At 53.0% G+C, this 27,678-nt stretch overlaps 1 protein-coding gene and 1 pseudogene across 1 annotated transcript in view; one reads left to right on the forward strand and one right to left on the reverse strand.

The window, feature by feature from the left end:
• The window catches only part of LOC127474809 (uncharacterized), a 1,721,191-nt pseudogene that overhangs the window by 988,121 nt on the left and 705,392 nt on the right, over positions 1-27,678 (reverse strand).
• The window catches only part of LOC127474834 (zinc finger protein 883-like), a 237,550-nt gene that overhangs the window by 88,298 nt on the left and 121,574 nt on the right, over positions 1-27,678 (forward strand). The window lies entirely within an intron of this gene.

Consider the following 27,678-nt stretch of genomic DNA (forward strand, 5'->3'; position numbering starts at 1 on the left):
GGTGCTGTGCCCTGGGCTGCGGTGCCATGGCCCGCTCTCTGTTGCTGTGCAGGCCTCTTGGAGAGCACTGTTTGGTGCAGCCAGGTTCCTGAAGTGGAGAGATCTTGAGGACTTGGTGACCATGGAGCAGCCGTGGAGGTTTCCCGAGTGCCTGGTAAGGACGGCCCCAAAGCCCCAGCCCCTGATGCCCAATGTGTGGGGCTGGCAGGGTGCCTGTGTCCACTGCTGCACCCACAGACACCAGCCTGTGCCCCACACACTGCTCCCTTCCCTGGGGCATGCGGGCTCTTTTCCAAGCTCCCCTGCCCCGCAGCCAGGCTGCCATGGAGCCCCGGTCCAGCTGGGCTGTGGGGTAGGGCCGCCCCACGGCTCCCCAGGAGCACCCAGCCCTCTGCTCCCCCCAAAGCCCGGCCCCAGCAGTTGCTGGCCAGGCCTCAGGGCTCTGTGGGCAGGGGAGCCCCGTGCTGGGGGCAGGGAGTGCCCGGCCAAGGGGCAGAGCCTGAGCCGAGCCTTCCCTCTCTGCCCTGGCGCTCTTTGCAGCTGGAAAAGGACAGGAGCCGAGTGGGCCAGTACGTGCGCCAGGCCCTGCCGTTCCTGGAGAGCCCAGAGGAGCCCCTGCGAAAGCTGGCCATCAAGTTTCTGGGTGAGCCACAAGGCCGGGGTCCCTCCCCACCCCGCTGCAGCTCGGCCCCAGCCCCGGCTGCTGCAGCGGCAGCAGGATGCAGCCCAGGGCATGTGGAGCCCCGAGTGGCCTGGTGCCTGCTGCCACCCTGTGCCAGCCCAGCCCTGGGGCGTCCCCATGCGGGAAGGCCCCGGGCTCAGCCCTGCCAGGGCAGGAGGCCGTGTGGCCGGGCTGGCAGCGCCGCTGCGGGGGACCTGTGCCTCTGGGGCCTGACAGGCTCTGTGTTCCCAGGGATCGCCGCCAGGTCCATGAAGCAGGAGCAGCCAGAGCTGCAGCTCATCTGCCAGGGTGAGCGAGGGCACCTTCCAGTTGATCCCCTTGGGCCCTGTTCCCTCCTGGCCATGGCAAGAGCTGGCTGGGATGGCCCTGGCAGGAGGGGCTCCTCACGTCCCCACACCCCTGGCCTCTCACCTTGGCTCTCTTCCTTTCTCTTTCAGCCCTTCAAGGCATCACTGATGACAGCCCTGCCATCTCAGACCTGGCCTGTCAAACGCTCCACATCATCAGAGCTGTACGGAGAACTTCATTCTTCCCATTCTGGTAGTCTCCGTTGCTGCCTCTTCCAGCCTGTAGAGACATGACAGAAGACATCAGACTCGCCGTGGCAGGCCTGGCAATTCAACACTGCTACGTGCCGAGAGCAGTACAGATGGCTCCCTACTGCAGATTCCAGCAGCTCCAAGACTGGCTGTGCAGGGCGTGGAAGACCCGGCCTTTTCCACAGGGCAGTGTCTGCCTGTGCTGCTGCAGCTCTGTGGGGAACTGATGCAGGAAGCTCCATCTCCTGGGGCCACCTGAGCCTGTGGGGAAGATGCCTCTTCCCTGCAAGCACCTCCTATGAGCCCAGCATGGGAATATTACATCCATGTTATCACACACAGAAGCCCAGGAGGTTTTTTTGGTGCCCAGTGTGCACAGGGCCTTGGGGAAGAGGAGAAAAGGGCTCCCCATGCTCAGCAACACTTGCCCCACTGTGCAGCGTGACAGCAAAAGACCAGCAGGGGAGGGGGCGCTGGGAGGCCAGGAAGGGGTGAGGTGCTGTGGAGGCCCTGATGGGACAAGGGAGCAGGAAGCCTTGAGGGGAATCTGTGAGGGGGTGGGTGGCAGAAGGCTGCAAGGGGACATACTGGGAGCAGGCCCCGAGGGGCAGGGTGGAGGGAAAAGCCCCCAGAACTTGGGGGGCAGAGGCCATAAGCAGCCCCCAGGCAGCCACCTCCTTCCCTGCCAGCCAGCTGCTCTGGTGCTTTCCCGAGGCCTCTCCCAGCCCTGTGGCAGAAGCCCTGGAGGCCAGGCCTCAGCAGCAGGGTGGGCACACCCCCAAGGTGGCCAGGCTGGCCTGGCTGGGGACAAGGAGGGCAAGGGGGCCCTGCCGGGGCACGTCTGCCGGGTGCTGCCAGCGAGGGGTAGTGGCACAGGCAGGGCTGGTGGCCAGCCTGGGCCCCCACGGCTGCCCAGGCCAAGGGGCTGTGGCCAACACCCCTCTGAGCCAGAGCTCTGGGCCCACAGAGCTGCTGCCACCACGGGCAGGGCGCTGGGCTCCTCGGGCAGGCCTGTGCACTCGCTGCTGCCCAAGCGGCTCCGCCCCACAGACAACAGCACCAGAGGCTGCCCAGGAGCAGCAGCACCCACAACGCCTGGGCCTCCTCACCCAGGCACCCACACCCGCCAGGACACCAAAAATGGGCAGACTGTGGGCACAGTTGCATCCGCTTTGGCAAAAGGCTTCAGGGCAAGTGGCCACCACAGCTTTCCAGTGACTCCCCAGCCTCACAGCAACCCTTGGCAGCTCCAGCTGCAGCCTGACATCCTGACTGACTTCAGTGGCCCTGCTTGAGGCTGGACACACCTTCCACACTCAGGTGTCCCCAGCCAGCGCCACTGGTGCTATCCTCAGAGACTCTGCTGGGACACCAGCCTCGGGCTGCAGCTGCTCAACCTCTCCTCCACGCAGGCACCTTCAAAACACGGGCATGGGCTTCTAAACTCTATGTCCAGCACTTGAGGGCAACAAAGGAAGGAGCAGAAGCTGAAGCAATACAGGGCCTCGTGTGGTGGATCTTCAGGGATGGAGCTGATGGGGGTTTTGTGCTGCTGTTAATCACTTCCACCCCAAAATCATGCCAGGAAGGAGCAACAGCTTCTGCCTTCTGACAGATGCCAAGTCTTGCCACCAATTGCTCCAGCTGCTGCTCACAACAGCCGCCTGCAAGAGGGCAGACCTCAGTGCCCCTTGGCTTTGGCTGCCCTTTGGCAGAGAAGTCCCCCAGGGGCACAGTTCTTTGGGGCAGGAGACGGGCAGCAGCCTTGCCAGGACTTAGGGTGATGGCAGGTCTCCTTCGGCCAGGACTTACCAGGCTGTCCCTCAAGAATCCCGGGAGTAGGCAGGGAATGCTGAGCAGAGCAAGCCCTGCCCGGATGTCCCATCGGGAAGACACTGTTCTAGGGGGAATTCACTGTCTCTACTAACTCTTTCTGACTGGCTTAATGACTCAGCCATGGTGTGTCCCTGTCACTCAGATGCCTTCTTGGCTGCACCTGACATTGTGATTCATGTGACTGACAATGCCTTTAACATCCCTGTGAGTAATCCTTGTTATTTTAGTTGTAGCACAGATCAAAATGTATCTACCCTCCATTGATCATTAATAATTCCCATGGGCAGAAGAGCCAGACTGTGGCTCCCAGGGAACCTAAGCAGAAGCTGGGAGGATGAGGCAGGATACAGTGAATTAAGGAAACTGTGAAATGCAGAAATCCTCAGTGGGTGGCTGATTGCTTGGATCATCTCTGCAGCAATCCCGGCAGCTGCCGCAGCCACGGCTCCTGCTGCACTGGCCATTCAGTGCAGGCCATGCCTGCAGGGCCAGTGTGTGGGCACTGTGGCAGCATCAGGAGCAGGGGTTCAGAATCTGCCTGGTTTCAATATTCCAAGTCCTCAGGAAGTACATGGGACAAGCCCCAAGACAAGGAGCCCGGGTCCTGGCCCTCTTGGCCGTGAACTCTGCGTGTCCAAACAAAACAGGGGCAGAGGTGGGACCAAGCGGAGTCACTCTGCACCTGCCCTGAGTTCATGGGAATGCAAAGGGAGAATGGACCTTGGCTGAGTGCTTGGAGAGAGAGAAGGTTGTTTCTCCAAGTGGAAATGCTCTTTAACCAGCCTGCATGACCAGCCTGTGTTTTTCTCTGGTGGCTGAACACAGCCAGCACATGAGGGGAGGGGAATGTGTGGGATCAGGGCACTGCTTTGGGGCCATGCTGGGAATTCTGGTGGACTAAAAGACAAACACGGGGTGCTGCTCATGAGAGAAGAGGAATAAAAGGGGACACGGAAAAATGTCGGCGGACAAGTCCCGCAATGGAACTCTGTGTGTGCAGCCTCATTTTCTCCCTCAGCATCCACAAGAGAGGAGGCAAAAAGTAGTGTTTGGGACCCCAAAACTTTCTTGGGGGGGGGAACTGGGGATTGAGGGAACAATGGGAAAGTGGGAGGAACAGGGAGAAGGGTAGAAAAGGGGGGATTGTCTGGTAGGTCCGATGGCCCCATGGGGGTCTTTGGGCACAGGAGGGGTTGGAAAAGAGGGGGTGCCCCCCCTGAGCTCCCAACTTACTGTGAGGTGCTGGGGGCTGCTGAATCCAATCTCAGAGTTGGATTATGCCAACAGTTTCAGTTTAGAGAAATTACAGAGGTGTGACTGAACCACTTTTGTCCCCCAGCTTTTAACGATGGCAAATCAGATCTATTGATAAAAAGGAATTTATTTAGGGTTCCAAATGATCAAACAAAGGATCTTCATCAGAATTATTTACTGCACAATACAAACACTAAAACTACCAGGAGTACAGGATAAGATAAGACAGTGTTCTACCCTAAAGAAATTGTTGAAGAAATTCTACTAAAGTTGGCTTAAAAGCAATAGTTCTTAATTTGAGATGGATGTAACTCCCCCTCCAGCAGTGACCTTGGTGGGGCCCCAGCCAAGGCAGGAAACTCCACACACCCTCAAGAAGGGTTCTGTTGGAAGAACCTGCCCCTGTGAAAGGGGTTGAAAGGGATGGACTGACAGTCACTGGACTCCAGGGGTTGCCTCAACATCAGGGGGTTTATTCAGGGTGGAAGCAGCAGCTGAAGCTCTTCCCACAGTCGGGGCAATTGTAGGGCTTCCCTTACTGGTGGGTCTGTTGGTGTCTGTTCAAGGTAGACCTCTGAGTGAAGCTCTTCCCACACTCCCCACACTTGTAGGGCCTCTCCCCGGTGTGGATGCGCCGGTGGGTGACGAGGTTGCCATTCTGTTTGAAACCCTTCCCGCAGTCGGTGCAGCGGAAGGGCCTCTCATCCGTGTGCGTCCGCTGGTGCACGAGGAGATGTGAGCTGGTCTGAAACCTCTTCCCACATTCTGAGCACTTGTAGGGCTGTTCCCCAGTGTGGATGTGCTGGTGGGTGCGGAGGTTGGAGCTGTCACTGAAGCTCTTCCCACATTCCTCACATGTGTAGGGTCGTTCCCCACTGTGGATGCGCTGGTGGCTGAGGAGATCAGAGTTGTCTCTGAAGCTCTTCCCACATTCCCTACACATGTAGGGCCGTTTCCCTGTGTGGATGTGCTGGTGCCGGATCAGGTGGAAGCTGTTCCTGAAACTCTTCCCACATTCCAAGCACTGGAAGGGCTTCTTTCTAGTGGGATGTTGCCTTGGGACCACGACCTTGGAGTTCCTGCTCAAGCTCCTGCCACCTTCCCGGCACAGGCTGGCTCTTTCCTCCTCAGAGCACCCTGGGCTGGCTTTGGAGCCCCTCCTGCGGGGGGATCTCCGGCCCTTTTCCTCCCCGCTGCCTTCCTGCGCCGGGGAGCCCTTCAAAACGGCCTCTCCCACCAGGGTCTCACGGGGGGATTTGTCCTCCGCGCTCTCCCTCCTCAGCTCGGGGCCTGGGGCAGGAAGCAAGAAGGACAGGCAGGGGATTTGCCTCCGGCCCACAGGGAAGGCCAAGGACATCCCCCCAACTCCGGCCCCGGCAGGACGGCGGCGCCAGCGGGGTTGTCCTGCAGCCGGGGCCATGCTGGGCTGACAGAGCCAGCACAACACCTGCCCAAAGGGACACTGACTTCCTCCTCACCTGCCTGGGGGGCCCAAGGCATCTTCCTCTTCCTTGCAGCCTCCTCCTCCATCCGACCAAGCTTTGGGAAGGACAAATCCTGATGGGGGGGAAAACAAGGGCTGAGCGCGTTGGCTTGGGGGTTCCTCTTGCCCAAGTCCATTTCTAGAACTCACTGGGCATCCTGTGACCATAAATACCTCCAAAACACCAAGATTCAGTCCAGAAAAACCCAAACCACTGAGATTTAGGTAGATTCAGCCCAAAAAAATGTGTTTAATTGGGAGGATGATGGAAGTGAGGTCATTTCATGAGCACTTGATTGAGTTGCTATATTCTAATCAAAAGCTGTATTAATGTAGTATCATTTAAAACTCTCCAGGGCTGTTACTGGAGGTTCTCTGGCCCCCTGCCAGTTCAAGGCTGTTTCTCCAAACCACCAAACCAAGTGTGCCAAACACCCTGGTTGGTCAGTGCCGGCTGGGGCAGCGGGCACTCAGTGAGGGGATGAGAAAACTGCACCCGGGGCTGGGCTGAAAGAGGCTTCAGCACCACTTCTGATGGCCCAGGGGCAGCATCTGGCTTCTCCCAAACAGAAAGATGGAACTCGTTCCTCTGCATGGAGTCAAGGGCAGGAGCGTGACTCCTGCTGCACAGATGGAATGGCAGAGGATCCCTTGGGTCCCCAGGATGGATCAGCACTCAGGGACTCAAACTGCCTTTGGGCTCAGGATGCAGCTGCCAGCACAGATTTCACTTCAAAGTCTACAAGGAGTCAAGCTCTGGAGAGGAGATTGTGCCCCATGGATGGGATTGAAGAGGCTCCCTCAGGTCCCCAGAAGGAATCAGCAACCAGGAATAGACACAAAAGGTCCCCCTGAAAATTTCAGGGAGACTGTCTTGTAGGGAGGGGACAGTGTCACCCCACCAGGGCAGGGCTGGCAAGTGGGAGGCTGCTCCAGGGCTCTGCAAGAGGCCTCGTGCTCTGCTCGGCCCCACCACTGGCTGGTACCAACAACCCCGGCTGCCCCCGGCCCTGGGCAGCTCTGCTGCCACAGGCTGTGCCCTCACCGTGGCCCTGCAATGGCCCTGCCTGTCCCTCACCCGTGGCCCTGCCTGTGGCCCTGTCCCTTGGCTCTCTCTCTGCCAGCTCAGTGTGGGGCACACGGGCTGGGGGTCCCTCCCAAGCCCCCCGGGCAGCCGGCATTGGCTGGGGGGATGTGAGGGCTGGGCCTGCTCAGCACAGCCCCGGCCTCGTGCCCAGCGCCTCTTTCCTGACCCACACAAGAGCTTCCCGGCCCCCCAGGGCTCCCCTGCTGCTGCCTCTGCTCCTGGCCCTGCCTTTGCTGCTCCCTTGGCTGGGGCAGCGGCTGCAGGGGGGGATGGCAGCAGCTTCAGCTCCACGGCACTTCCTGGGGGGAGCTCAGCCCGGGGGCACGGGCAGGGACCTGATGGGGATGGACAGGGGCCCAGCAGGGACAGCCAGGGCCTGCAGGGGAAGGCACAGGGACAACCTGGCCCCCCACACTGCCACGGCTGTCTCTGCTCCTCCTTGCAGGCTCCGTGGCCAGGCACAGTTGGTGTTCCTGGGTGCCCACCATCTCAGCACTTGGAGACGCTCAAATCAGCGCCCGCAGCTCTGCAGCAAAGCCCCAGCTCACCTGGCACACAGGGGATGGACACAGCACCTGCTCGGGGCTCTCACGGCTTCTTGTCTTCCCCACCACGGGGCTCTCCTTCCTCAGCAGCACCTCTGCCTTGCACTTATTCTCAGCCTCACCTCAGGGACAGCTCTGGGCTCACCTCCGCGCCACTTCTCAGCCTCACCTCAGGGCCTGGGCTCAAGGACAGGAACCTGCAGGGAGGGGACATCAGGTGCAAGCTCAGGGCTGCCTGCTTGCACTGGCCTCTGGGCTTCTTTCTCCTTCTACAACCAGCCCACAACTCAGCCTGCTTTTCTAACACCACACATTTACAGACTAACCTTGGAGATCGACATGGACAGACATCTCTATCACCCTGGGGATGGAGCCTCAAGCATGTGCTGCCACAGGAATGGCAATCACAGAATCACAGAATCAGCCACGTTGGAAAAGACCTCCGAGATCATCAAGTCCAACCCCTGATCCAACCCCGTTGTGCTTCCCAGACCATGGCACTGATGCCACATCCACTCTCACCTTCAACACCTCCAGGGACGCTGACTCCACCCCCTCCCTGCCCAGCCCATTCCAAGGCCTGATTACTCTCTCAGCAAAAAATTGCTTCCCAATATCCAACCTAAACCTCCCCTGGCACAGCTCCAGACCCAGCCCTCTTGTCCTACTGCTGCTTCCTGGCAGAACAGCCCCATCCCCACCTGGCTCCAACCTCCTGGCAGGGACTTGCAGACAGTCAGGAGGTCTCCCCTGAGCCTCCTCTTCTCCAGCCTCAACACCCCCAGCTCCCTCAGCCTCTCCTCACACCACTTGTTCTCCAGAGCCCTCCTGCCTTCCAGCACATCAACACACCCCCAGCTTGGTGTCACCTGCACATTTGCTGATGAAATGCCTGGTTCTGCAAGATCTGGAAATACTCAAGGGGCAGCAGGACCAACTCAGGGGCCTGGGGGGATTGGGGGTACAAACCAGTACAGACCAGTGCAGACCAGCACAGACCAGCACAGACCAGTACCTCCTCACTGCTCCCGGGATCTCTCCTGGAGCTGGGCCACCTTGTCCTGAGACATCTGAGCACACCCCCCCAGTGCCCTCCCAGTACAGCCCAGTGCCCCCAGTACAGCCCACTGTGTTCCTGTCCCAGGGTGTGGGTGATCCTTCTCTGGGGGTGTTGGAAGGGATTTGAGGGGGGGCTGTGGGAGATTTGGGGGGATCTGGGGAGTTTGGGTGGGGATTTGGGGGTCTTGGAGGCATTGGGGGTCAAAGGGATCTGTGTGTGGAGGGGATTAAAGGGAAAATGGGGGTTAGGGAACATTTGGGAGTGGTTAATAGAGCCTGGGGTGGGAGAGGAGGGGCTGCACCACAAGCAGGTGAACCCTGAGATCCCCCTTGGTGTCCCCACGACCCTCTTGGTGTCCCTAATTCCCCTCTTGACACCCCAAGATAACCCTGGTGTCTCCAGCATCCCCAGGGCCTCTCCATGGCCATTATTCCCTCCTTGACACCCCCAATTCCACTGTCCATAAACCCCTCCCCACTGTCCCCAAACCCCATCCCTAATGTCCCCAACCCTCCATCTCACCCCAGGAGCCCCCCCATTGGACCCTATGACCCCAAAACCGCCCCCCCCACGCTCACAGAAAGGCCAAGGGCATCTGGGGACACACTGGGGACAGCTGAGGGGATTTGGGGGGCACTGGGTGATTACTGGGGGATACTGGGACACACTGGGGAACCAGGGGGCACTGGGAGGGACTGGAAGGTTACTGAGGGATGCTGGGAGGGCACTGGGAGGGACTGGGGAGGTACTGGGGGATTACCAGGACACAAGGGGAGACACAGACAGGTTACTGGGCAATACTGGGGGATCACTGGGCCATACTGGGTGGCAGTGGGAGGTCACTGGGACACACTGGCTGGTCACTGAGGGGGTTACTGGGCCATACTGAGGGTCACTGGGAGGTCACTGGGCAATACTGGGGGCACTGGGATCCCCAGATGTGGTACATCTCCCCCCTGTATTTTGGGGGGCACCCACAGGACCCCTCCCCTGAGGGCTGGGAGATCCCCTGAACCCCACTGCTGGGCTTTAGGGGACCCTCCAGCCCCCCTCCCTGTGGGGTCTCTGTCTGCTGAGTTTTGGGGGTCTCTGCGGTTCGGGGGGGGAATTGGGATCCCCTTTCCCTGGGGTTGGTTTGCCGACACAGAGACCCCATAAAATCCTCTCAAAACCCCTGAAATCCCCTCAGAAATCCACCTCTGGACCCATCAAAACCTCCTTAAAGACCCCACAAATCCCCTCAGAGACCTCATCCCCCTCCAGGACCCCCTAAACCCTCTCAGTGACCTGCAAAACCCACTTAGGACCCCCCAGGCCCTTTCAGGGACCCCAAAAACCCCCTCAGGGACCCTCAAAACCGTCTGGGACTTCTGAAACCCTCCTAGAAACCCACAAAACTCCTTCAAAGTCACTTTTCCAAAGCCTCCCATGACCTCCCAATTCCCTCGGAGTCTCCAAAACTCCCTCAGGGATTCCCAAACCCCTTCAAGGACCTTCAACCACCTCCCTAAGTCCCCTCAGGAAACCAAATCCCCTCAGAGACCCTCAAAAACCTCCTTAGGGACCCCTAAAAGCCCCTAACGGACCACAAAACCACAGAACAGCAGAAGAACCTTTTGTAAAGGAGGGCAGCAAAGAATCTGAGAAGGAGGAGAACAAGGAAAAACCGAACCAAAGCAATAAAATCATCCTGACCCTTGCAGTTTTTCCTTCACCTTTTTCTCACTTTTCCTTTTTTCAGGGTTCTTTTTTCCGTTGGGTGGTTCTGATTTTTTTTTTCCGAGGGACTTTATCGGCAATCGAATCACCCTTCCGGGTTCTTGGGAGGCCCCCGGGTCCCGCGGCCCCCAAGACGGTTCAAAGGCCCTGCGCTCTGACCCTCGGGAACCCTCGAACCCCCGCGCTAAACCCTCCCGAGCCCTCCAGCCTTTCCCCCCACAGCCGCGCTCCCCGCAGCCCCCGAGGGGATCCCCAGACCCCGCTCTCCCGCACCCCCCGCCAGCTCTCACAGACAAAGGCAGGACCCGCCGCCATCACCGATTCCCGGAAGTCAACACGGCGATCTGCGCGCGCACCGCCTTTAGAGAACACCGCCGCAGCCAATCAGCGCGGGGCCACGCCCCCTTACGTCTGCCGTCACTCCTGCGCGCCGCGCGGGGCGGCACGGGAGTTGTAGTCCTTGCGGCGGATCAGAGCGGCCCTTTGCACGTGAGCGGAGTGAGGATAATACTTTTTTGGTTTTATTTTTTTTCCTGTCTTTTCTGTTCCTTCTGTTTTCTCTTTCTTTTTTCCTTTTCTTTTTTTCTTTCTGCTTCCTTTTTTCCTCTTTTTTCTTTTTTCGTTCTCGTTTTCTTTTTTCTCTTTTTTCTTGTTTCTTTCTTTTTTATTATTTGTCTCATTTTTTCCTGTTTTTCTGTGGTTTTTTTCTCTTTTTTCTTGTTTCTTTCTTTTTTATTATTGGTCTCATTTTTTACTGTTTTTCTGTCTTTTTTTTCTCTTTTTTCTCCTTTTTCTCTTTTTCCTCCCTTTTTTTCTTCGTATGGCCTTTTTGTCTTTTTTTTTTTTCCTTTTTTTTACATTGTTTTCTATCAGTTGTACTTTCAAGGAAGATTTAAACACAGACCAAAACAATCTCCAGGTACAAATCCCATGACAACAGATAATCTGCCATTGTTCCAGGTCCAAGAGAATTCCCAAGATCACAAACACTGAGATGTGAAGGGTACCCACACAAAAAACAGCTTTCCCTGCTTTTTTCCACAGCTAAAGCAAGTGTGGAAGGGGCACTTGGCCCCAGGCAAGATGCTTTTACACCAACTTTAGGCAGCCCAGAGTGGATCTGCCTGGCAAATGGGATTATGCCCATGCTTTCAGGGACTATTTCCACAGTACATTGAGGGAAAACATTGAGGGCCATTTCTTCATCTGCTGAAGGGATGAGAAGAGGGGGGAGCAGGTGCTGTGGCCCCAGAGCTTCTCTCTGCTTTGGGGACACTTCTGTGTTTTCCTCTGTCCATTGAATTCCCAACAAAGAAGGAAAAAGCTACAGGAACTCCAGTCTGGAGTGCTCAGGACATGTGGAAGCAGGGGAATTTTTCTTCCCAGCTGGGACTGAGAGTGCAATTTCACACTCCTTTGGAGAGCATTGACTGAGACATCCCATTTCTGCCCAGGGATCTCCAAGCAGGAACTCAATCCGGGCTCTGGGCAGGTCCTTGCAGGGGCAGCAGCTTCCTCTGCACATTTGAGGGGATAAAGCTGCTCTAACCCTGCCCTCCAACTACTCCACAGCAATTTAGGACCTCTGAGGACAGTTCCCCACTGTTTCCAGCCCAGCAGAGACCTGAACACATCCTGTGGGCACTGTGTGACCACCCCTGGCATTAACACCCTGCAGGAATGAAGACACTGACTGTAAAGACACTTGTCTACCTGGAAACCTCAACTTTGTTTGCTACTATACAGCAATAACATTTTCTATTCATATTGCAGCGACAGACTTAATAAATAGAATTGCATATATTGTGCTTTAGAAATTAAAATGCATTCCAAAGTCAGGCAATGCTAAACAATGAAAGTCTCGAACCCTCCCCACCAAACCAGCCCCACTTTCTGGTTTCAGAACCAGCCCACTTCCTCACTCTCTTCACAAAGGGAGAAACTCTCTCTTTCCACCTCTGAAACAAAAATTCCCTCCCCAAAAGTGATCAGAAAGAGTCTACTTAGGCACTACTGCAAATGGAAGTTGTCTAATAGCCATTCCTTCTAACTCAGGTAGGGGAGGAGGTGAAGAAAGTCACAACAAATGTTTGGATTCCTTCCTCTTTGACGTCTTCTCTTCCCTGTCTGATGCTCTGGGACATGTGCAGGGGGGTCAGCATCTCTTCAAAGATGGTTCCTTTCACATCAGAGCCCCTCAAATTGGCTTTCTGGAGGTCACAACCTGATAGGTCACAATTGGGAAGGGGAAAAGAAAAAGAAGTGTCAATGGAATGCACCCAGAACTCTGTTCAAAGCTTTACTGGAAGTCCATTTACCTGAACTCCATTGTACTCTGAAGCTGGAGAGGTCAGCCAAAAGCCAGCAATCCCCCAAATTACCAGCTGACTATAGCAGAGAAAGGAATAGGATGGAAAATGAATCCCAACTCACTTCCAAATCAGTTCCTGCCAACGTTGCTCCCCTGAGGTTACAGTTCTTTAGTTTGGCGTTTCTCAGCGTTGCAACTCGGAGGTTCATTCCTGTCATCTGACTGCCCTCCATGGCCACTCCTTTCAGGCTGGCACCTGGAACACACACAGAAAGGAGTTCTGTGAGGAAAACCAGTCAGAAACACAGCAGCTGCACACTGGTGCTGCCTCAGAGCTGTGTGAACTGGAGGAGGACAAGGGGATTTGGGGCTGAGATGGTCACAGACTCAGTGCAGCCCTTGTGGGCCCTTCTCAGGGTTGGACAAACCACAGCTGGACCTTTTCTGGGCCATAGAAATGTACAAACACAGGCTTCAGCTTAACAGGTCAGCCCTCTCCAGGCTGGCACAGCACAGGCTGGCACGGGCCAGGTTGCAGTGGCTCAGATTGGCCACCTTGAAGTTGATGCAGCAAAGATCCAGGTGGGAAAGATCTGCTCCACTGAAAGTGAGACCCTGGAAATCCCAAGGAATAAACCCCCCAAAAAGGTTACAGAATGGAAGGGGTAGGTCTGGACACAAAGTTATCATCATTGTGTAGATAGGTGTGCATTAATATTTACAGTGTATAAATATCTAGGTATAAATATATGAATAGAAATGTATTAAAATATATCCTGTCTATAAATATAGACAGATACAAGATAGATACAGACACACACAGGTCCTGGGAGGAGCTGAAGACACCCCACCAGGGAAGGGGGCTTCTAAAAAGGAGGGAGAGGGACTTTTGATATGGGCCTGGAGGGACAGGACAAGGGGCAATGGTTTTTCAACTAAAAGAGAGCAGGGTTAGATGGGAGACTGGGAAGAAATCCTTCCCTGGAAGGGTAGGGACAGGCAGGGATGGAATTCCCAGAGAAGCTGTGGCTGCCCCTGGATCCCTGCAAGTGTCCAAGGACAGCTTGGATCAACCTGCTCTAGTGGAAGGTGTCCCTGCCCATGGCAGGGGGTGGAATGAGAAGACCTTTAAGGTCCCTTCCAACCCAAACCAGTCCATGATTCTATATAGACAAATACACACAAGACCATTTATTTTACTACTTCAGACTAATGAAATCTAAATGCAAAGCTCTCAAAAATTGTCCTTGGTTCATTTTATATTTAAACAAATGTAAGGGGGGTACTTTTGAATTAGATGATCAATGGAGCATAGAGGCGTGAGAAAGGAATCATATTAGGATGTGAAACCAGCCAGAGTATGGTACAATGTAACTTCATGGCACAAGCGAATTGTAAGGTCCATTGTGCTTTTTAGCAAGTCAGCCTGATATCCCCTATTATCAGAGCTGAGTTCTTCCTTGGTTTGGCTACATATTGCAAGATAGATACATCTACCCTTGAAACACAGTGGGAGAGGTCATCCATAGGGGTGAGAAAGATGATGATGGGAGGAAGATTCTGTGGGCAGGGGTCGCTGGCCCCTTGCCCTACAGCAGGGCATGCACAGACTGTTGCTATCAGGTGATGAACAGGCGGGGTTTGGCTGCCACTCAGGCATCACCTTATACTGGGTACTGGCCCTACGTGGTGTAATGTAGAGCTGATAAAATGGGGTGTCAGGACTGCTGGGGTGAGCGATCCTCATCCTGCCATGGAGACTGTGTTGCTTTTTTTTTTTTTAAAGTGAGATAAAAAGCACTTCTACAATTTCATACTAAAAAACCTTCATGGATAAGAAGCAGTATAAACACAGCATAATGCAAGATGCATGGATCAATGTTGTGGAACAACTTAGTAGTGCCCCTGGCACCTGCTTGGATACAGAGATAACCCAGAAGTGAAGACTAAATGCAGCCACAGCAGCAGCTGCAACCAGCAGAATTCCCTCTCCTGAGAAAACCTATTTTTATAAATTATTCCTGTTCTTAAATACAAAGAATAGAAAAAAACCCTATTATCAAGACCTGTAGAGGCCATTTAGCTGCTGTAATGATCTACCCCATCAAACCTGAGACAAAAGCCATGTACCTCCCATACAGAATCATAGGCTGAATTTAGTTTTGAAGCCCCCCCTCCAGAAGGTTGGGATGTGCCAGATCACTCAACAAACAACCCCACAGTATCCTAACAAACCCTAATGGGATGCAGGATCCAGCTCAGTGTAACTGCATGACCCTCATAGACCTTTTGCACAGGAGAGCAACAACTCACATGCCTCACATGCACTCCCCAGCCCACCCCAAATGTACAGGGGTGGCTTCACTGTACCCACAGCATTCTCTTGATCTGGTTCCACAGGGATGAGAGTGTGATCTCTGAACTGCAGTCTGATTTTGCTGTCTATTTTTGGCAATTTCCCACCTAAGAAAAATAAATCCTCCTTCGAAAGGAAGAAAACCAGACAAACGGTTAAACTGAGCCCCCCTGTGCTCTCCCCACTCTCTCAAGGCTGGACTGTTTGTTAAGCTATGTTTCAACACCCACATGTCCTCAAACTTGTTGTGGAGGGGGCAAGGAGAAAGAGATTTTTTAATTCTCTCCCCTTTCCTGTCTGCAAATAACTATAATAAATAGCAAGCTAGAGCCCAGGGAAAACTGCTACCAGTTAAATGCTCTCGGGATACAGTTTATCACAGCTGCCAGTTCCAGTCTAGGATAATCTTTATTCCACTTTAAGGGAGTGTCATCTCTCCCACCAGACACGGGGAGCAAACACACACGTGGGGCCTCACGGCACATGAAGCTGATGCTGGGCTGTGATCTGGCAGAGTTCAGGCACACGGTGTGACTCTCGGGGTCGGTGCTGTGCCGGGCAAAGGCTTGGACTCGACGCTCCTCGTGGGTCCCTTCCACCTCAGCCTGTTCTGTGACGGTGCGATGAGTTCCCTCTCTTCCAACGCTTTTGTTCTTTTTAGGGCTCCTCGCTGCCCGGGGCCCGGAGCCCGCCTCCCGCGCGCCTGCTTCCCTGGCCGTTTTGGCGGCCGCAGCCGGGCGCTGAGTGCCCGCTCCCCGGGCGGGCCCGGCCGCTGCTCCAGGAGTGGGGGGGCAGCGCCGGCGCCTCGAGGATTCCCGGGATTCCCTGGCCGGTTTCCAGGCAACGCTCCCCGCGCGCTCCTCGCTCCAGGGCCGAACGTGCGCAGCCAATGGGAGGCGGCGGAGTGGGCGGGGCGAGGCGGGGCTTGGGCGGGGCGGGGGCGGGGCCGAGAGGGGCGGTTGGTGGGGTTTGGGTGGGAGCGGGCGGGGCGGGGCCGGGAGCGGGAGCGCTGCCGCTGAGCGGCCCCCGGGCAGAGACCCCGGGCAGCGGCCCCGAGACCCCCGGCGAGTGGCCCCCGGTGCGCGGCCCCGGGGGAGGGACCCCCCGTGTGCGGCCCCCGGCGAGTGGCCGCTGGTGAGCGACCCCCGGTGAGCGACGCCCAGTAAGTGACACCCGGTGAGCGACCCGCGGGGGAGAAAGCCCGGTAAGTGACACCTGCGGACGGACCCCGGTGAATGACCCGCGGTGAACAACCCCTGGCAAGTGACCCCCGGGGAGGGACCCCCGGTGCGCGGCCCCCGGGGGTGTCGGGCCGGGGCTGGGCGCGTTCCTTCCCCGTGCAGAGCCGAGCGGGGCCGTGGCGGGAGCGGGGCCGGAGCGGAGCCGGCCGGGGGGGCAGAGGGGAGCCCTGAGCCGCCTTCTGCCGAGGGGGCTGCTGGAAAGGAGCCTGCGCTGGGAGGAGCGGGGGAATGGCCCGAGGCTGAGGCAGGGGAGCTTCAGGTCAGCTCCTGGACAAAGGTTTCTCGCTGTGTTTTTCGGGGGGGCTCGGGCACTGCAATGGGTTGCCCAGGCGGAGCCAGCACCCCGGCAGGTGTTTCAGAGGCGCCTGCATCTGGCCATGGCTGACATGCTTTAGTGGTTTGGGGGTTGCTGGGGCAGTGCTGGGCTGACAGTTGGACTTGATGGAATCATGGAACGTGCTGAGCTGGGAGGGTCCCACCGGCACCGTGGAGTCCAGCTCCTGAGTTTTAGGCACCACTAAAGGAACTGAATCTGGATCGAGCTGTTTGGCTCCAAAAACTCTTCTGCCCCTAGTCTGCACTGCCAAGTGAAACAAAACAGACCGTGCAAAATAGAGGCCTGTGTTCCCCCCAAAGGGAAGGCAGGCAGTTACAAACCGGGAGAATAAAGCAAAGCTCAGAGCTTACATTCATGGTCCCCACAGTTGTATGACTCATCAAACCAGTCCACTGTTACCCATGTAGAACTCTCATCAGGAACCCCAAACTTTCTTGTGTGTATTTGTATAGATATGTATAGATATGTATAGGTAGATAGATATACATACATAGATATGTATAGGTCTATATTTGTGTGTATCTCTGTAAGATTCTGTATCTTTGGATGTGATATTGGCATGCTATTGTTGTGTGGCAACAAGTGGACTTAAAAGGTTGCAACACTTTAGGAGATCACCTTTCTGCTTGTGGGTCCAATTTTTTAAAGAAGGTAATAAGAAAAGAACTCTTTAGCCAAATATAACTTTAGACATTAATCAGAGCAAATGTATTGATTTTTATTTCCAATTGTACAACAAGTCATTCAACTGTTTGCATACTGCAAAGCTGGGTTGGAAACTTCTCCCTCAGAAATAAGAAAAACTGTTTTCCAAGGCTGTTACTGACAGCCATGGCAGAGTTTCCAATAACAACTCCCCATTCTTGAAATGCAAAACCTGAAAACTGAAACAAGCGTTAACCTGGAATTCTTGTTGCCAGCACTGATCTGGACAGAAGTTATTAGAGAGTGGAGCAAAGCTAGCACCACAAACCACCTTGGGCTCTGCATTTGTTGGTCATGGCAACAAAGTTTTGCTTTTCAACCCATCTGCTAAGGAAACCTTGCCAGAACTGTGAGCTTATAACACTACTTTTCTTAAGAAGTGAGGAGGCCTTAATCCAGTGTACACAGATGAGACCCTGAAATAGGAGAGAGGCCAGTTGCTGATGATCAGTGCAGATGAGGAATCAGCTCTGCTGAGTAGACTTCAAGCTTTGTGATTTTTACAAGTGGACTATTTCAAATCTGTTGTAGAAGAAACAGTCTTTTCTGTTTGATCAACTTTCCACTTTCAGAATACTGGAGTTTATCCCTAAAATTCAGCCTGTAGTTTCAAAAGATAAAAATCCTTCGAGGAAACCTTTCAACCTCAGTAGCCAATTGCAATGTGCCCAGGGAAGTTCAGCAACAGCACCATTCATTAAATGAACTGTTCTGGACCAGCCATCCCAGAGAGATTGAGCTCCAGTGCCAAACCCCATAGAGTGCCAAGTGCCATAAGAGCTGATTGTTGGCTTTGCTGAGATTCTCTCTGGTTTCATTGGGTGTAGCTGGCACATCTGGAGCAAAAGGTCTGGGCAAAAGTACATCCTTAGAAGGGTCCAGTAAAAATCATGTCACAAGATTAGCAATTTCTCTAATTGAGGAAGGCAATTAGATGCAGGAATGTATTTTTCTACCTCCTCTTTCCACACTGCTGCTGTGTTCCTTCATCATGCCCTGTGAGCAGACCCAGTGCTCTGTGATTGACGCCATAAGGGACTTGATAACAGGGAACAAACACCTCAGAGACAAAAGGTGCCACCACAGAAAGCTCTTGCTGCCCAAGAAGTGCCCAGGCTACCCCAACGACAGCACCTAAAGCCAAAGGATCCAGACTATCTTTCCTGGTGGAAAGAGCTGCTGTTCCCTTTTTTCAGCCCTGCGCTGCAATGGCCAAACTGACTCTCCAAATTGCATCCAGCTGAAGATTCCTGCCAGACAAAAGGTCCAACCACAGAAAGGTCTTGCTGCCCAAGAAGCGACCAGTATTTCGCACACAGTGCACGTCAAAGCCAAAGCTTCCAGACTTTCATTCCTTAGGGAAAGAGCTGCTGTTCTCTTTTTTCAGCCCTGCGCTGCAGTGGCCGGTCCTACCTCCTGGAAAATTGAATCCAAATGAATATTCCTGCCAGACAAAAGGTGCCACCACAGAAAGGTCTTACTACCCAAGAAATACCCAGGCTGCCCCAAAAACTGCACCTCAAAGCCAAAGGTTCCAGCCTTTTTTTCCTGGTGGAAAGAGCTGCTGTTCCCTTTTTTCAGCCCTGCGCTACATTGTCCCGTGCGACCTCCTGAAAAATTGAATCCAAATGAAGATTCCTGCCAGAAAAAAAGGTGCCACAACAGACAACTCTTCCTACCCAAGAAGTGCCCAGGCTGAACCAACTACACCTGAAGCCAAAGGATCCAGACTTTTTTTCCTTAGGGAAAGAGCTACTGTTCACATTTTTCTGCCCTACGCTGCAATGGGCGGTCTCACCTCCTGGAAAATTGAATCCAACTAAAGATTCCTGCCAGACAAACGGTGCCACCACAGAAAACTCATCCTGCCCAAGAAGTACCCAGGCTGCACCAACTACACCTGAAGCCAAAGATTCCAGACTTTTTTTCCTGGTGGAAAGAGCTGCTGTTCCCTTTTTTCTGCCCTGCGCTGCAATGGCTGGTCCCACCTCCTGAAAATTTACTCCAACTGAAGATTCCTGCCAGACAAAAGGTGCCACTACAGAAAGATCTTGTTCCCCAAGAAGTGCCCAGGCTGCCTCACAAACTGCAGCTGAAGCCAACGGATCCAACCTTTTTTTCCTGGTGGAAAGAGCTGCTGTTCCCTCTTTTCAGCCCTACACTGCGATGGCGTGTCCCACCACTTAAAAATTTGAATCCAACTGAATATTCCTGCCAGACAAAAGGTGCCACCACAGAAAACTCTTTCTGCCCAAGAAGTGCCCAGGCTGCCCCAAAAACTGCACCTGAAACCAAAGGATCCAGACTTTTTTTCTTGCTGGAAAGAGCTGCTGTTCCCTTTTTTTATACCCTGCTCTGCAGTGGCCGGTCCCACCTTTTAAAAAACTGAATCCACCTGAAGATTCCTGCCAGACAAAAGGTGCCACCACAGAAACCTCTTGCTGCCCAAGAAGTGCCCAGGCTGCACAAACTAAACCCGAAGCCAAAGGATCCTGCCTTTTTTTCTTGGTGGAAAGAGCTGCTGTTCCCTTTTTCAGCCCTGTGTTGCAATGGCCGGTCCCACCTTTTAAAAAATTGTATCCGAATGAATATTCTTACAGACAAAGGGTGCCACCACATAAAGCTCTTTGCTGCCCAAGAAGTGCCCAGGCTGCCCCACCAACTGCACCTCAAAACAAAAGGATCCAGACTTTTTTCCTGGTGGAAAGAGCTGCTGTTCCCTTTTTTAAACCCCGCGCTGCAGTGGCCGGTCCCACCTCCTGAAAAATTTACTCCAACTGAAGATTCCTGCCAGACTGAAGGTGCCACCACAGAAAGTTCTTCCTGCCCAAGAAGTGCCCAGGCTGCCCCAGCAACTGCAACTGAAGGCAAAGGTTCCAGACTTTTTTTCTTGGTAGAAAGAGCTGCTGTTCCCTTTTTTCAGCCCTGCTCTGAAATGGCTCCTCTGACATCCTGGAGAATTTAATGTAAATGAAGATTCCTGCCAGATAAAAGTTCCAACAGAGAAAGCTCTTTGCTGCCCAAGAAGTGCCCAGGCTGTCCCACCGACTGCACCTCAAAACCAAATGATCCAGACTTTTTTCCTGGAGGAAAGAGCTGGGTTCCCTTTTTTCAGACCTGCGCTGCAATGGCGGGTCCGACCTCCTGAAAAATTTACTCCAAATGAAGATTCCTGCCAGACAAAAGGTGCCACCACAGATAACTCTTCCTGCCCAAGAAGTGCCCAGGCTGCCGTACAAACTGCACCTGAAACCAAAGGTTCCAGACTTTTTTTCCTGGTGGAAAGAACTGCTGTTCCCTTTTTTCAGCCCTGCTCTGCATTGGCCAGTCACACCTCCTAGAATATGGAATCCAAATGAAGAGTCCTCCGAAAAAATGGTGCCACTACAGGAATTTCTTGCTGCCCAAGAAGTGCCCAGGCTGCCCCACCAACTGCACCTCAAAACCAAAGGATCCAGACTTTTTTTCTAAAGGAAAGAGCTGCTGTTCCCTTTTTTCAGCCCTTTACTACAATGTCCGGTCCCACCTCCTGAAAAATTTACTCCAGCTGAAGATTCCTGCCAGACAAAAGGTGCCACCACAGAAAGCTCTTCCTGCCCAAGAAATGCCCAGGCTACCCCACCAAATACACCTGAAGCCAAACGATCCAGACTTTTTTTTCTTTAGGGAAAGAGCTGCTGTTCCCTTTTTACAGTCCTGCGCTGCAATGGCCGGTCCCACCTCCTGAAAAATTCATTCCAACTGGGGATTCCTGCCAGACAAAAGGTACCACCACAGAAAGGTCTTCCTGCCCAAGAAGTGCCCATGCTGCCCCAAAAACTGCACCTGAAACCAAAGGATCCAGACTTTTTTTCCTGGTGGAAAGAGCTGCTATTCCCTTTTTTCAGCCCTGCTCTGCAATGACTAGTGCCACCTCCTGTAAAATTGAATCCAACTGAAGATTCCTGCCAGACAAAAGGTGCCACCACAGAAACTCTTCCTGCCCAAGAAGTACCCAGGCTGTACAAACTAAACCAGAAGCCAAAGGATCCTGCCTTTTTTTCCTGGTGGAAAGAGCTGCTGTTCCCTTTTTTCAGTCCTGCGCTGCAATGGCCGGTCCCACCTCCTGGAAAATTTATTCTAAATTAAGATTCCTGCCAGACAAAAGGTGCCACCACAGAAAACTCATCTAGCCCAAGAAGTGCTAAGCCTGCCCCAACAACTGCATCGCAAGCCAAAGGATCCAGACTCTTTTTCCTGGTGGAAAGAGCTGCTGGTCCCTTTTTTTCAGCCCTGCGGCTGCAATGGCCGGTCCCACCTCCTGAAAAATTCATTCCAACTGGAGATTCCTGCCAGACAAAAGGTGCCACCACAGAAAGTTCTTCCTGCCCAAGAAGTGCCCAGGCTGCCCCAAAAACTGCTCATGAAAGCAAAGGATCCAGACTTTTTTTCCTGGTGGAAAGAGCTGCTGTTCCCTTTTTTCAGTTTTGCCTGCAATCGGCCGTCAGACATCCTGGCGAATTTAATGTAAATGAAGATTCCTGCCAGACAAAAGGTGCCACCACAGAAAACTCTTGCTGCCCAAGAAGTGCCCAGGCTGCCCAACCAACTGCACCTCAAAGCCAAAGGATCCAGACATTTTTCTTGGTGGAAAGAGCTGTTGTTCCCTTTTTTCAGCCCTGCGCTGCAATGGCCGGTCCCACCTCCTGAAAAATTGAATCCAACTGAATATTCCTGCCCGACAAAATTTGCCAACACAGAAAGTTCTTCCTTCCCAAGAAGTACCCAGGCTGCACCAACTAAACCTGAAGCCAAAGGATCCAGCCTTTTTTTCCTGGTGGAAAGACCTGCTGTTCCCTTTTTTCAGCCTTTTGCTGCAATGGCCGGTCCCACCTCCTAAAAAATTCATTCGAAGTGGAGATTTCTGCCAGACAAAAGGTGCCACCCCAGAAAACTCTTCCTGCCCAAGAAGTGCCCAGGCTGCACAAACTACACCTGAAGCCAATGGATCCAGACTTTTTTTCTTGGTGGAAAGAGCTGCTGTTCCCTTTTTTCAGCCCTTTGCTGCAATGGCGGGTCCAACCTCCTGAAAAATTTACTCCAACTGAAGATTCCTGCCAGACAAAAGGTGCCACCACAGAAAGTTCTTCCTGCCCAAGAAATGCCCAGGCTGCCCCAAAAACTGCACCTGAAACCAAAGGATCCAGACTTTTTTTCCTGGAGGAAAGAGCTGCTGTTCTCTTTTTTCAGCCCTGCTCTGCAATGGCCGGTCCCACCTTTTAAAAATTTGAATCCACCTGAAGATTCCTGCCAGACAAAAGGTGCCACCACAGAAAGGTCTTCCTGCCCAAGAAGTGCCCACGCTACCCAAAAATTTCACCTGAAGCCAAAGCTTCCAGCCTTTTTTTCCTGGTGGAAAGAGCTGCTGTTCCCTTTTTTCAGGCCTGCGCTGCAATGACCGGTCCCACCTCCTGAAAACTTAACTCCAAATGAAGATTCCTGCCAGACAAAAGGTGCCACCACAGAAAACACTTCCTGCCCAAGAAGTGCCCAGGCTGCCGTACAAACTGCACCTGAAACCAAAGGTTCCAGACTTTTTTTCGTGGAGGAAAGAGCTGCTGTTCCCTTTTTTCAGCCCTGCGCTGCAATGACCAGTCCCACCTCCTGGAAAATTGAATCCAAATGAAGATTCCTCCTAGATAAAAGGTGCCACCACAGGAATCTCTTGCTGCCCAAGAAGTGCCCAGGCTGCCCCACCAACTACACCTCAAAGCCAAAGCTTCCAGCCTTTTTTTCCAGGTGGAACGAGCTGCTATTCCCTTTTTTCAGGCCTGCGCTGCAATGGCCTGTTCCACCTCCTGAAAAATTTAATCCAGATGAAGATTTGTGCCAGACAAAAGGTGCCACCACAGAAAACTCTTCCTGCTCAAGAAGTGCCCAGGCTGCCCAACAACTGCACCTGAAGCCACAGCTTCCAGATTTTTTTTCCTGGTAGAAAAGAGCTGCTGTTCCCTTTTTTCTGCCCTGCTATGCAATGGCCGGTCCCACCTCCTGGGCAATTGAATCCAAATGAAGATTCCTGCCAGACAAAAAGGTACCACCACAGAAAGTTCTTCCTGCCCAAGAAGTGCCCAGGCTACACCACGAACTGCACCTGATGCCAAAGCTTCCAGTGTTTTTTTCCTTAGGGAAAGAGCTGCTGTTCCCTTTTTTCAGCCCAGCGCTACAATGGCCGGTCCCACCTCCTGGAAAATTTACTCCAGCTGAAGATTCCTGCCAGACAAAAGGTGCCACCACAGAAAAGTCTTCCTGCCTAAGAATTGCCCAGGCTGCAAAAACTACACCTGAAGCCAAAGCTTCCAGACTTTTTTTCCTGGTGGAAAGAGCTGCTGTTCCCTTTTTTCTGCCCTGCGCTGCAATGACCGGTCCCACCTCCCGAAAACTTTACTCCAAATGAAGATTCCTGCCAGAGAAAGGGTGCCACCACAGAAAGGTCTTTGCTCCCCAAGAAGTGCCCAGGCTGCCCAACAACTGCACCTGAAGCCAAAGGTTCCAGACTTTTTTTCCTGGAGGAAAGAGCTGCTGTTCCATTTTTTCAGCCCTGCTCGGCAATTGCCGGTCCTACCTCCTGGAAAATTGGATAGAAGTGAAGATTCCTGCCAGACAAAAGGTGCTACCACAGAAAACTTTTTGCTGCCCAAGAAGTACCCAGGCTGCCCCAACAACTACACCTCAAAATCAAAGGTTCCAGACTTTTTTTCCTGGTGGAAAGAGCTGCTGTTCCCTTTTTTCAGCCCTGCGCTGCAATGGTCGGTCCCTCCTTTTAAAAAATTCAATCCAAATGAATATTCCTGCCAGACAAAAGGTGCCACCACAGAAAGGTCTTCCTGCTCAAGAAGTGCCCAGGCTGCCCCACCAACTGCACCTCAAATCCACAGCTTCCAGCCTTTTTTTCCTGGTGGAAAGAGCTGCTGTTCCCTTTTTTCAGGCCTGCGCTGCAATGGCCGGTCCCACCTCCCGAAAAGTTTACTCCAAATGAAGATTCCTGCCAGAAAAAAAGGTGCCACCGCAGAAAACTCTTCCTTCCCAAGAAGTACCCAGGCTGCCCCACAAACTGCACCTCAAAGCCAAAGCTTCCAGCCTTTTTTTCCAGGTGGAACGAGCTGCTATTCCCTTTTCTCAGGCCTGCGCTGCAATGGCCTGTTCCACCTCCTGAAAAATTTAATCCAGATGAAGATTTGTGCCAGACAAAAGGTGCCACCACAGAAAACTCTTCCTGCTCAAGAAGTGCCCAGGCTGCCCAACAACTGCACCTGAAGCCACAGCTTCCAGATTTTTTTTCCTGGTAGAAAAGAGCTGCTGTTCCCTTTTTTCTGCCCTGCTATGCAATGGCCGGTCCCACCTCCTGGAAAATTGAATCCAAATGAAGATTCCTCCTAGATAAAAGGTACCACCACAGGAATCTCTTGCTGCCCAAGAAGTGCCCAGGCTGCCCCAACAAACTGCATTTGAAGCCAAAGCTTTCAGATTTTTTTTCCCAGTAGAAAAGACGTGCTGGTTTTTTTTTTTTTCAGCCCTGGGCTGCAATGGCTTGTCCCATCTCCTGAAAACTTAACTCCAAATGAAGATTCCTGCCAGACAAAAGGTGCCACCACAGAAAACACTTCCTGCCCAAGAAGTACCCAGGCTGCCTCACAAACTGCACCTGAAACCAAAGGATCCAGACTTTTTTTCCTGGAGGAAAGAGCTGCTCTTCCCTTTTTTCAGCCCAGCGCTGCAATGGCTGGTCCCACCTCCTGGAAAATTTACTCCAGCTGAAGATTCCTGCCAGAGAAAGGGTGCCACCACAGAAAAGTTTTCCTGCCCAAGAATTGCCCAGGCTGCAAAAACTACACCTGAAGCCAAAGCTTCCAGACTTTTTTTCCTGGTGGAAAGAGCTGCTGTTCCCTTTTTTCTGCCATGCTCTGCAATGGCCGGTCCCACCTCATGAAAAATTGAATCCAACTGAAGATTCCCACGAGACAAAAGGTGCCACCACAGAAAACTCTTGCTGCCCAAGAAGTGCCCAGGCTGCCCAACAACTGCACCTGAAGCCAAAGGTTCCAGACTTTTTTTCCTGGTGAAAAGAGCTGCTGTTCCCTATTTTCTGCCCTGCGCTGCAATGGCTGGTCCCACCTCCCGAAAACTTTACTCCAAATGAAGATTCCTTCCAGAAAAAAGGTGCCACCACAGAAAGCTCTTTGCTGCCCAAGAAGTCCCCAGGCTGCCCCACAAACTGCACCTGAAAACCAAAGGATCCAGACTTATTTTCCTGGTGGGAAAGAGCTGCAATTCCCTTTTTTCAGGCCTGCGCTGAAAGGGCTTGTCCCACCTTTTAAAAAACTGAATCCACCTGAAGATTCCTGCCAGACAAAAGGTGCCACCACAGAAAGGTCTTCCTGCCCAAGAAGTGCCCACGCTACCCAAAAATTTCACCTGAAGCCAAAGCTTCCAGCCTTTTTTTCCTGGTGGAAAGAGCTGCTGTTCCCTTTTTTCAGGCCTGCGCTGCAATGACCGGTCCCACCTCCTGAAAACTTAACTCCAAATGAAGATTCCTGCCAGACAAAAGGTGCCACCACAGAAAACACTTCCTGCCCAAGAAGTGCCCAGGCTGCCGTACAAACTGCACCTGAAACCAAAGGTTCCAGACTTTTTTTCGTGGAGGAAAGAGCTGCTGTTCCCTTTTTTCAGCCCTGCGCTGCAATGGCAGGTCCCACCTCCTGGAAAATTGAATCCAAATGAAGATTCCTCCTAGATAAAAGGTGCCACCACAGGAATCTCTTGCTGCCCAAGAAGTGCCCAGGCTGCCCCAACAAACTGCACCTGAAGCCAAAGCTTTCAGATTTTTTTTCCCAGTAGAAAAGAGGTGCTGTTTTTTTTTTTTTTCAGCCCTGAGCTGCAATGGCTTGTCCCATCTCCTGAAAACTTAACTCCAAATGAAGATTCCTGCCAGACAAAAGGTGCCACCACAGAAAACACTTCCTGCCCAAGAAGTACCCAGGCTGCCTCACAAACTGCACCTGAAACCAAAGGTTCCAGACTTTTTTTCCTGGAGGAAAGAGCTGCTGTTCCCTTTTTTCAGCCCTGCGCTGCAATGACCAGTCCCACCTCCTGGAAAATTGAATCCAAATGAAGATTCCTCCTAGATAAAAGGTGCCACCACAGGAATCTCTTGCTGCCCAAGAAGTGCCCAGGCTGCCCCACCAACTACACCTCAAAGCCAAAGCTTCCAGCCTTTTTTTCCAGGTGGAACGAGCTGCTATTCCCTTTTTTCAGGCCTGCGCTGCAATGGCCTGTTCCACCTCCAGAAAAATTTAATCCAGATGAAGATTTGTGCCAGACAAAAGGTGCCACCACAGAAAACTCTTCCTGCTCAAGAAGTGCCCAGGCTGCCCAACAACTGCACCTGAAGCCACAGCTTCCAGATTTTTTTTCCTGGTAGAAAAGAGCTGCTGTTCCCTTTTTTCTGCCCTGCTATGCAATGGCCGGTCCCACCTCCTGGGCAATTGAATCCAAATGAAGATTCCTGCCAGACAAAAAGGTACCACCACAGAAAGTTCTTCCTGCCCAAGAAGTGCCCAGGCTACACCACGAACTGCACCTGATGCCAAAGCTTCCAGTGTTTTTTTCCTTAGGGAAAGAGCTGCTGTTCCCTTTTTTCAGCCCAGCGCTACAATGGCCGGTCCCACCTCCTGGAAAATTTACTCCAGCTGAAGATTCCTGCCAGACAAAAGGTGCCACCACAGAAAAGTCTTCCTGCCTAAGAATTGCCCAGGCTGCAAAAACTACACCTGAAGCCAAAGCTTCCAGACTTTTTTTCCTGGTGGAAAGAGCTGCTGTTCCCTTTTTTCTGCCCTGCGCTGCAATGACCGGTCCCACCTCCCGAAAACTTTACTCCAAATGAAGATTCCTGCCAGAGAAAGGGTGCCACCACAGAAAGGTCTTTGCTGCCCAAGAAGTGCCCAGGCTGCCCAACAACTGCACCTGAAGCCAAAGGTTCCAGACTTTTTTTCCTGGAGGAAAGAGCTGCTGTTCCATTTTTTCAGCCCTGCTCGGCAATTGCCGGTCCCACCTCCTGGAAAATTGGATAGAAGTGAAGATTCCTGCCAGACAAAAGGTGCTACCACAGAAAACTTTTTGCTGCCCAAGAAGTGCCCAGGCTGCCCCAACAACTACACCTCAAAATCAAAGGTTCCAGACTTTTTTTCCTGGTGGAAAGAGCTGCTGTTCCTTTTTTTCAGCCCTGCACTGCAATGGTCGGTCCCTCCTTTTAAAAAATTCAATCCAAATGAATATTCCTGCCAGACAAAAGGTGCCACCACAGAAAGGTCTTCCTGCCCAAGAAGTGCCCAGGCTGCCCCACCAACTGCACCTCAAATCCACAGCTTCCAGCCTTTTTTTCCTGGTGGAAAGAGCTGCTGTTCCCTTTTTTCAGGCCTGCGCTGCAATGGCCGGTCCCACCTCCCGAAAAGTTTACTCCAAATGAAGATTCCTGCCAGAAAAAA

Source organism: Manacus candei, unplaced genomic scaffold (genome assembly GCF_025592945.1).
Source record: "Manacus candei isolate 608988 ecotype Guabito, Panama unplaced genomic scaffold, ASM2559294v1 h1tg000045l, whole genome shotgun sequence".
NCBI classification, from domain to species: Eukaryota; Metazoa; Chordata; class Aves; order Passeriformes; family Pipridae; genus Manacus; species Manacus candei.